The sequence below is a fragment of the Photinus pyralis genome, unplaced genomic scaffold (assembly GCF_008802855.1).
Source record: "Photinus pyralis isolate 1611_PpyrPB1 unplaced genomic scaffold, Ppyr1.3 Ppyr1.4_LG4, whole genome shotgun sequence".
Classification (NCBI taxonomy): domain Eukaryota; kingdom Metazoa; phylum Arthropoda; class Insecta; order Coleoptera; family Lampyridae; genus Photinus; species Photinus pyralis.
Genome location: NW_022170511.1, coordinates 21,925,892 through 21,933,067, shown reverse-complemented (window position 1 = coordinate 21,933,067; position 7,176 = coordinate 21,925,892). Strand labels below are relative to the sequence as shown.

Genomic DNA, 7,176 nt, shown 5'->3' with positions numbered 1-7,176 from the left:
TTCTCTATTCCGTATGACATACAACATATAACAGTGATACTGAATAAAGCTGGCATTCAAGATCAAATCGTTACCATTACGATATCGTTTGTTAACGATGATACCTATACAGAATAGACCCCTAAGACATTTTTGCTCTCATTAGCAATAGCATGGGATGAGTAATGCACAACTTAATAAACTATTTTTTATCAATTGCGATAACAACAGTCGATTTTTTTTCTAAAATCAATTAATTATGTAAGTACCAATTTCCGTTTAATTCTAATTTGCCTAAAATTGGTGAACCACAAATGATTTCTTATCATAAGGACTGTGATTATTTATAGATAATCAGCAATATTATGGTAATTTCAAGGCAATTTCCGAATATGTTGGACAATATAAAGGGCGTAGCTGCTATTTGTTCTTAGAGGTTAACCTACACTCAATCAAAATGAAGTTCGTAGTATTTGTTATTGTCGCCTTAGCTGCAGTCTTCTGGTCTCCAGTAGCTGGTAAATATTAACTTGTTACATTTTGGGTCGCATCTTATTTTATTTCACTTTGCAGCGCAATTTTGCGAAGCACCATATTCATGTGTGAACCTTTGCGTATTCGGTGCCGGTCCCGGAATCTGCCCATCTGGACAGACTTGCTGCGGGTTGGGATTAGGAGGAAAGTAATGGACATCGGGACCCTGGCCATCTTGTAACAAATAATCCACGCATGTTTAGTTTTTTATTTACATTTCACGATTCATTTACCTAAATGCTTCCAAATTGTATTTTCTAACAGTGCTGCTGAATGGATTTTTGAGACGAACATTCTACAATAAATTGCAATTTATGAAACTTTTGTTTTTGTGAACTAAACTTGTACACCAAACAGGAGCTGAAGATGCTGAAGATGATCCTGGCCTATTTTTTTTAGTGCATATGGGTTTACGAATCTGTTCTAGATTAATTTTCTACGTTTCAAAGGTCTTGATGCTCGCTGGAAATAAAATGTCGATTTTCAAATGATTTTTTCAGTGTTTTGCGCTTTTGAGACCAGCTTTATACTATTGCCAAAGCTTTTTTACCAGATTTTGTTATGGATTACCTATCTATGTGCGTATTGTAACGGGAAAACGGGCGCAGCAATATCGACGTTAATCATTCTACGCACTACAATCGAACATTCTGGATGAATGAGTGATAACTGCGATGAGATAAAAGCAAAGTCAGTAGGTACACTAAACGAAAGCTTCTGTAGCAAATACGAAAATATAAGTTAGTTACTTTTTAAAGAAGTCCATATTTTGTTATTGGTTATAAGTGCCCCACTTATTTCTAGATACTATACCTATACCTACGAGGGATTTTAACGGTTTTCACTTTCAACTAAGCAAAAAAAATGAAAAGCAAAATAAAATGAAACAAAATTACGAAAATAGCAATGTAAGGGAGATAGGTAATTGGAATCGAAAAAAATTGCTGTAACAACAAATGGAAATGGAATTCATCATTTGAATGTAAACTAAATATTGCTTTACAAACTCACTCATAATAAGGCCCCAAATGCGATTTATTACGCCATTAGAATGAAATTGTTAGAATTAAGTTGTGTTCACAATAACAAGTAAGTAGCAGGCGCGGATCTAGGGGGGGTCACAGGGGACCGGTGACCCCCCCCGTCCAGTCCCCATCCATATAAAAAATTTACATCATTTTCCCCGATTGGAGGTTTGGCATGGACAACCTTTTACCCTAAAGCGGCGTACAATTTTCGCGCATGAACTCTCTATAAATAAAAAAATTAACTTAGCGTTTATTTTTTAATTTTGAAAATCCACAAAAGCACCGGCCCCCCCCCCCCCCCCGAAAAATATGTCTAGATCCGCCACTGGTAAGTAGTGATATTACATGGTGTCCATTTGTCCAAATACGAGCTTATATGGGCAACTAATTCACATAGATTTCTGAAGAGTTGTACATACTGGTATGGAATTATTGCAGGTGTGACTTATAATAAGCTAGAAAGATACCCGACAAGAATTATAGGAGTGTGAGAGAGACATAACTTTACCAATGTTCACATTGGCAGGTAGCAATATGTGACATTGGCCGCGTTCATAGACGCAACAGTTAGCGATACGCTACCGCGTCGAGTATCAGAAACAGTTGTGGTCAAGATAACGTCATAAATCACCTTGGTTGTGGCCTTATGTCACGATCACCACGTTGACATGTAGCGCTACTAAAAATGGCTGCTCCGTACAGAGCGGAAAAGTAGCGACGAAATTATAAGACGTATCGGAAACGGTTCCACGTCAGTTCTAAGTTCTGTCATTGAATTTGTTATAAATTCAATGGTTCTGTCTTACGATACTAGAGAATACTAGCCTACTCAAAAAAAGACGCAATGCATGCACTGACCTCTATTTATTCAGGTCAGTGCATGCATGGCATCAGCGCTTTTAGTTTGTTGTGTCTCTCACTTCACACTCATATAATGCTTATTGGGTTTCTTTCTAGCGTTTTATAGTCAGACCCGCAATAATTTTTAGTGCATTTTTTAAGAATTAAAAAAAAACTACTTGAACTACTTCTAGGGGAATGGTCCTAGAGTCCTGGAATTTTTTGCAGGAGGTAGCCTATACCTTTAAGGTGTGCCAGACGGCCATCAAATTTCGCTGTCTAAAAGGGGGGCCCCCTCACGAACACAGCAGAATAATTTACAAATTACGGCTGTTATTATTTTACAATTCATCGTGTTTTATTTGTTTAATTTTCCAAGGCCTACCTAAAAGTGTAGGGAAATACGTCAAATAAGATACAATTTAAGCATTTTTATTAATTAATTAATCTCATTTTCCCAATATTTGAGGTTAGGAACGAGATTTTGAAAATCGGTTTTCACTGGCGTCTTTGGGTGTTATTTGGCTACTTTTTCATAAAGAAAAAGTCAAATCATTCCATTTGATTGTTTTTAGGATTTTGGATCATAGTGTCAAAACTAGCCCTCTGGCGAAGAAGGATTCAACTAAATTAACTATATTTTGGTTGATTCTTGTTGCCCAAGGAATGCTCTTTTCAACGATACCAAATTTGTTACAATCGGTCAAACGGTTAAGAACTTAGGGTTATTGCAAAAACAATTGAACGCCCCACGCCATCTTTGTTTTTGAAATAGCTGAGTTTTTGTTTTTACGAAAATGAAAACTGGTTCTCTTTAAACATGTGAAAAAAGAATGTGAATTTAAAGAAAATGCAATTTTAAAATTTAAGATGGCAGTTACGCCCTCTGGTGGTCATTTTTAGAACTGGAAAATATTTTCCAACGAACAATATTGAAATCTGAAGTCGAAAATCCAAAGCCATCCAGCTAAAATTGATGAGATTGTATATCTAAACGTATTTATGTGAGTCGGGCATTGTTGGGATCTTTCCGAGGTATAGTTATTTTTACTCTTGAACACTGATAAGTAATCCTCTGTATTCCATTGATGAATATTTCGAAATTAAATTCTTATAACTGTCCATTATTATTGTAATTTGACTTGTGTAAATATCTTGTGATAAACTACACTAATAAAGTATTATTATTATTATTATAATCGGATTCCTTATTTGGTTAACCGCGGCTCTTTTTAGGTTATGACATATGTTTTAATTTCATTACCTATCTTTCTTTTACGTATATCGCAATCCGAAACTTATTTATTACTGGGTTTATGCATGTACATATATTTTTGTGTACCTAACGCGTATTTAGAAGTGCCGTTGTTTTGGATGAAATGCCAGCACATGGTATTTAAGATCGACGAACTGCTACGCAGGTGATTATCTGAATGACAGGAGCTGCAGACGTGCAGGTAACCTGTAAAGTGAATTTGTCGTGATAGAATCTATAGTTTATTCGAGGGTTTATTTTGCTTAGAATTCTAGTTCTGTTGTGATTGAGAAATAGTGTCGTGTGATCGTGCTTGAGTTGAATCTGAATGTTTAATTAGATAATTATCAAATAACCGGGTTTGTGGCTAACTCTTGATCCTCTAGTTTCTTGAAAGGGAAGGGAACAGTCGTAGTTAAATGACAATCAAAGAATTATAGTTAGAATACAACAGTTGTCCTAAAAATTCATATATAATTCAATGTAACCTTCATTCGAATATTTAAGCTCAAAACGAGAACAGCTTCGTTCCTTAATGACCTGTTTAGCTTTGCTCGGAATGGTAAAAAGTACACGGATTTATTTTCATGACGTATTTAAATATTTATGGTACCTATCATTTGCCTACGCCGCTTCACCTCGCTATCTTAAAAACTGCTAGAGATTTTTTTGAATTTCTTTAATATGATAAAAAATGCACGAAATTACGAGCTATAAACGTGTATATTGGTCAATTTCAAAAAAACATCGACGATTTTAATACGACATTTCCATACAAATGCGCTTTGAAAAGATCGGCACTCCGCATAGCGTCTCGTGGCGGATGAGATTTAGCCCCGTGCAAAACATACAATCATACCGAGCGATAATAAATACTCACTTTAAAAGTATTGAATTAATTCCATGTACCTAATTATATAAAAATCAATAGGTATAACGCGAGTCACAACGTGAACTATAGCTTGTAAAAAGACTTAGAATTTCGAATGAATTATGAGAATCCCAAAATAATTTTATGCTTCTTGGTTAGAAATCGGCATTTTAGAAAAGATTACAAATTCAAAAAACTGCACTTTCTGAATGTAAACACAGCAGAATAATTTACAAATTACGACTGTTATTATTTTATAATGCATCGTGTTTCATTTGTTTAATTTTCCAAGGCCTACCTAAAAGTGTAGGGTCCTTTTCCAAACAATCTTTCGCGCCATCGACAATTACCGGAAATACGTCAAATAAGATACAATTTAAGCATTTTTATTAATTAATTAATCTCATTTTCCCAATATTTGAGGTTAGGAACGAGATTTTGAAAATCGGTTTTCACTGGCGTCTTTGGGTGTTATTTGGCTACTTTTTCATAAAGAAAAAGTCAAATCATTCCATTTGATTGTTTTTAGGATTTTGGATCATAGTGTCAAAACTAGCCCTCTGGCGAAGAAGGATTCAACTAAATTAACTATATTTTGGTTGATTCTTGTTGCCCAAGGAATGCTCTTTTCAACGATACCAAATTTGTTACAATCGGTCAAACGGTTAAGAACTTAGGGTTATTGCAAAAACAATTGAACGCCCCACGCCATCTTTGTTTTTGAAATAGCTGAGTTTTTGTTTTTACGAAAATGAAAACTGGTTCTCTTTAAACATGTGAAAAAAGAATGTGAATTTAAAGAAAATGCAATTTTAAAATTTAAGATGGCAGTTACGCCCTCTGGTGGTCATTTTTAGAACTGGAAAATATTTTCCAACGAACAATATTGAAATCTGAAGTCGAAAATCCAAAGCCATCCAGCTAAAATTGATGAGATTGTATATCTAAACGTATTTATGTGAGTCGGGCATTGTTGGGATCTTTCCGAGGTATAGTTATTTTTACTCTTGAACACTGATAAGTAATCCTCTGTATTCCATTGATGAATATTTCGAAATTAAATTCTTATAACTGTCCATTATTATTGTAATTTGACTTGTGTAAATATCTTGTGATAAACTACACTAATAAAGTATTATTATTATTATTATAATCGGATTCCTTATTTGGTTAACCGCGGCTCTTTTTAGGTTATGACATATGTTTTAATTTCATTACCTATCTTTCTTTTACGTATATCGCAATCCGAAACTTATTTATTACTGGGTTTATGCATGTACATATATTTTTGTGTACCTAACGCGTATTTAGAAGTGCCGTTGTTTTGGATGAAATGCCAGCACATGGTATTTAAGATCGACGAACTGCTACGCAGGTGATTATCTGAATGACAGGAGCTGCAGACGTGCAGGTAACCTGTAAAGTGAATTTGTCGTGATAGAATCTATAGTTTATTCGAGGGTTTATTTTGCTTAGAATTCTAGTTCTGTTGTGATTGAGAAATAGTGTCGTGTGATCGTGCTTGAGTTGAATCTGAATGTTTAATTAGATAATTATCAAATAACCGGGTTTGTGGCTAACTCTTGATCCTCTAGTTTCTTGAAAGGGAAGGGAACAGTCGTAGTTAAATGACAATCAAAGAATTATAGTTAGAATACAACAGTTGTCCTAAAAATTCATATATAATTCAATGTAACCTTCATTCGAATATTTAAGCTCAAAACGAGAACAGCTTCGTTCCTTAATGACCTGTTTAGCTTTGCTCGGAATGGTAAAAAGTACACGGATTTATTTTCATGACGTATTTAAATATTTATGGTACCTATCATTTGCCTACGCCGCTTCACCTCGCTATCTTAAAAACTGCTAGAGATTTTTTTGAATTTCTTTAATATGATAAAAAATGCACGAAATTACGAGCTATAAACGTGTATATTGGTCAATTTCAAAAAAACATCGACGATTTTAATACGACATTTCCATACAAATGCGCTTTGAAAAGATCGGCACTCCGCATAGCGTCTCGTGGCGGATGAGATTTAGCCCCGTGCAAAACATACAATCATACCGAGCGATAATAAATACTCACTTTAAAAGTATTGAATTAATTCCATGTACCTAATTATATAAAAATCAATAGGTATAACGCGAGTCACAACGTGAACTATAGCTTGTAAAAAGACTTAGAATTTCGAATGAATTATGAGAATCCCAAAATAATTTTATGCTTCTTGGTTAGAAATCGGCATTTTAGAAAAGATTACAAATTCAAAAAACTGCACTTTCTGAATGTAAACACAGCAGAATAATTTACAAATTACGACTGTTATTATTTTATAATGCATCGTGTTTCATTTGTTTAATTTTCCAAGGCCTACCTAAAAAGTGTAGGGTCCTTTTCCAAACAATCTTTTGCGCCATCGACAAATACCGGAAATACGTCAAATAAGATACAATTTAAGCATTTTTATTAATTAATTAATTAATCTCATTTTCCCAATATTTGAGGTTAGGAACGAGATTTTGAAAAACGGTTTTCACTGGCCTCTTTGGGTGTTATTTGGCTACTTTTTCATAAAGAAAAAGTCATATCATTCCATTTGATTTTTTAGGATTTTGGATCATAGTGTCAAAACTAGCCCCCTGACGGAGAAGGATTCTACTAAATT

At 34.4% G+C, this 7,176-nt stretch overlaps 1 long non-coding RNA gene across 1 annotated transcript; it reads left to right on the top strand.

Annotated features, from left to right (window-relative positions):
- Positions 1-359: 359 nt before the first annotated feature.
- Positions 360-833, top strand: LOC116167887. The gene is made up of 2 exons (XR_004144664.1): positions 360-497; positions 553-833. It is a non-coding gene; the product is annotated as an uncharacterized LOC116167887 (long non-coding RNA).
- Positions 834-7,176: the final 6,343 nt, after the last annotated feature.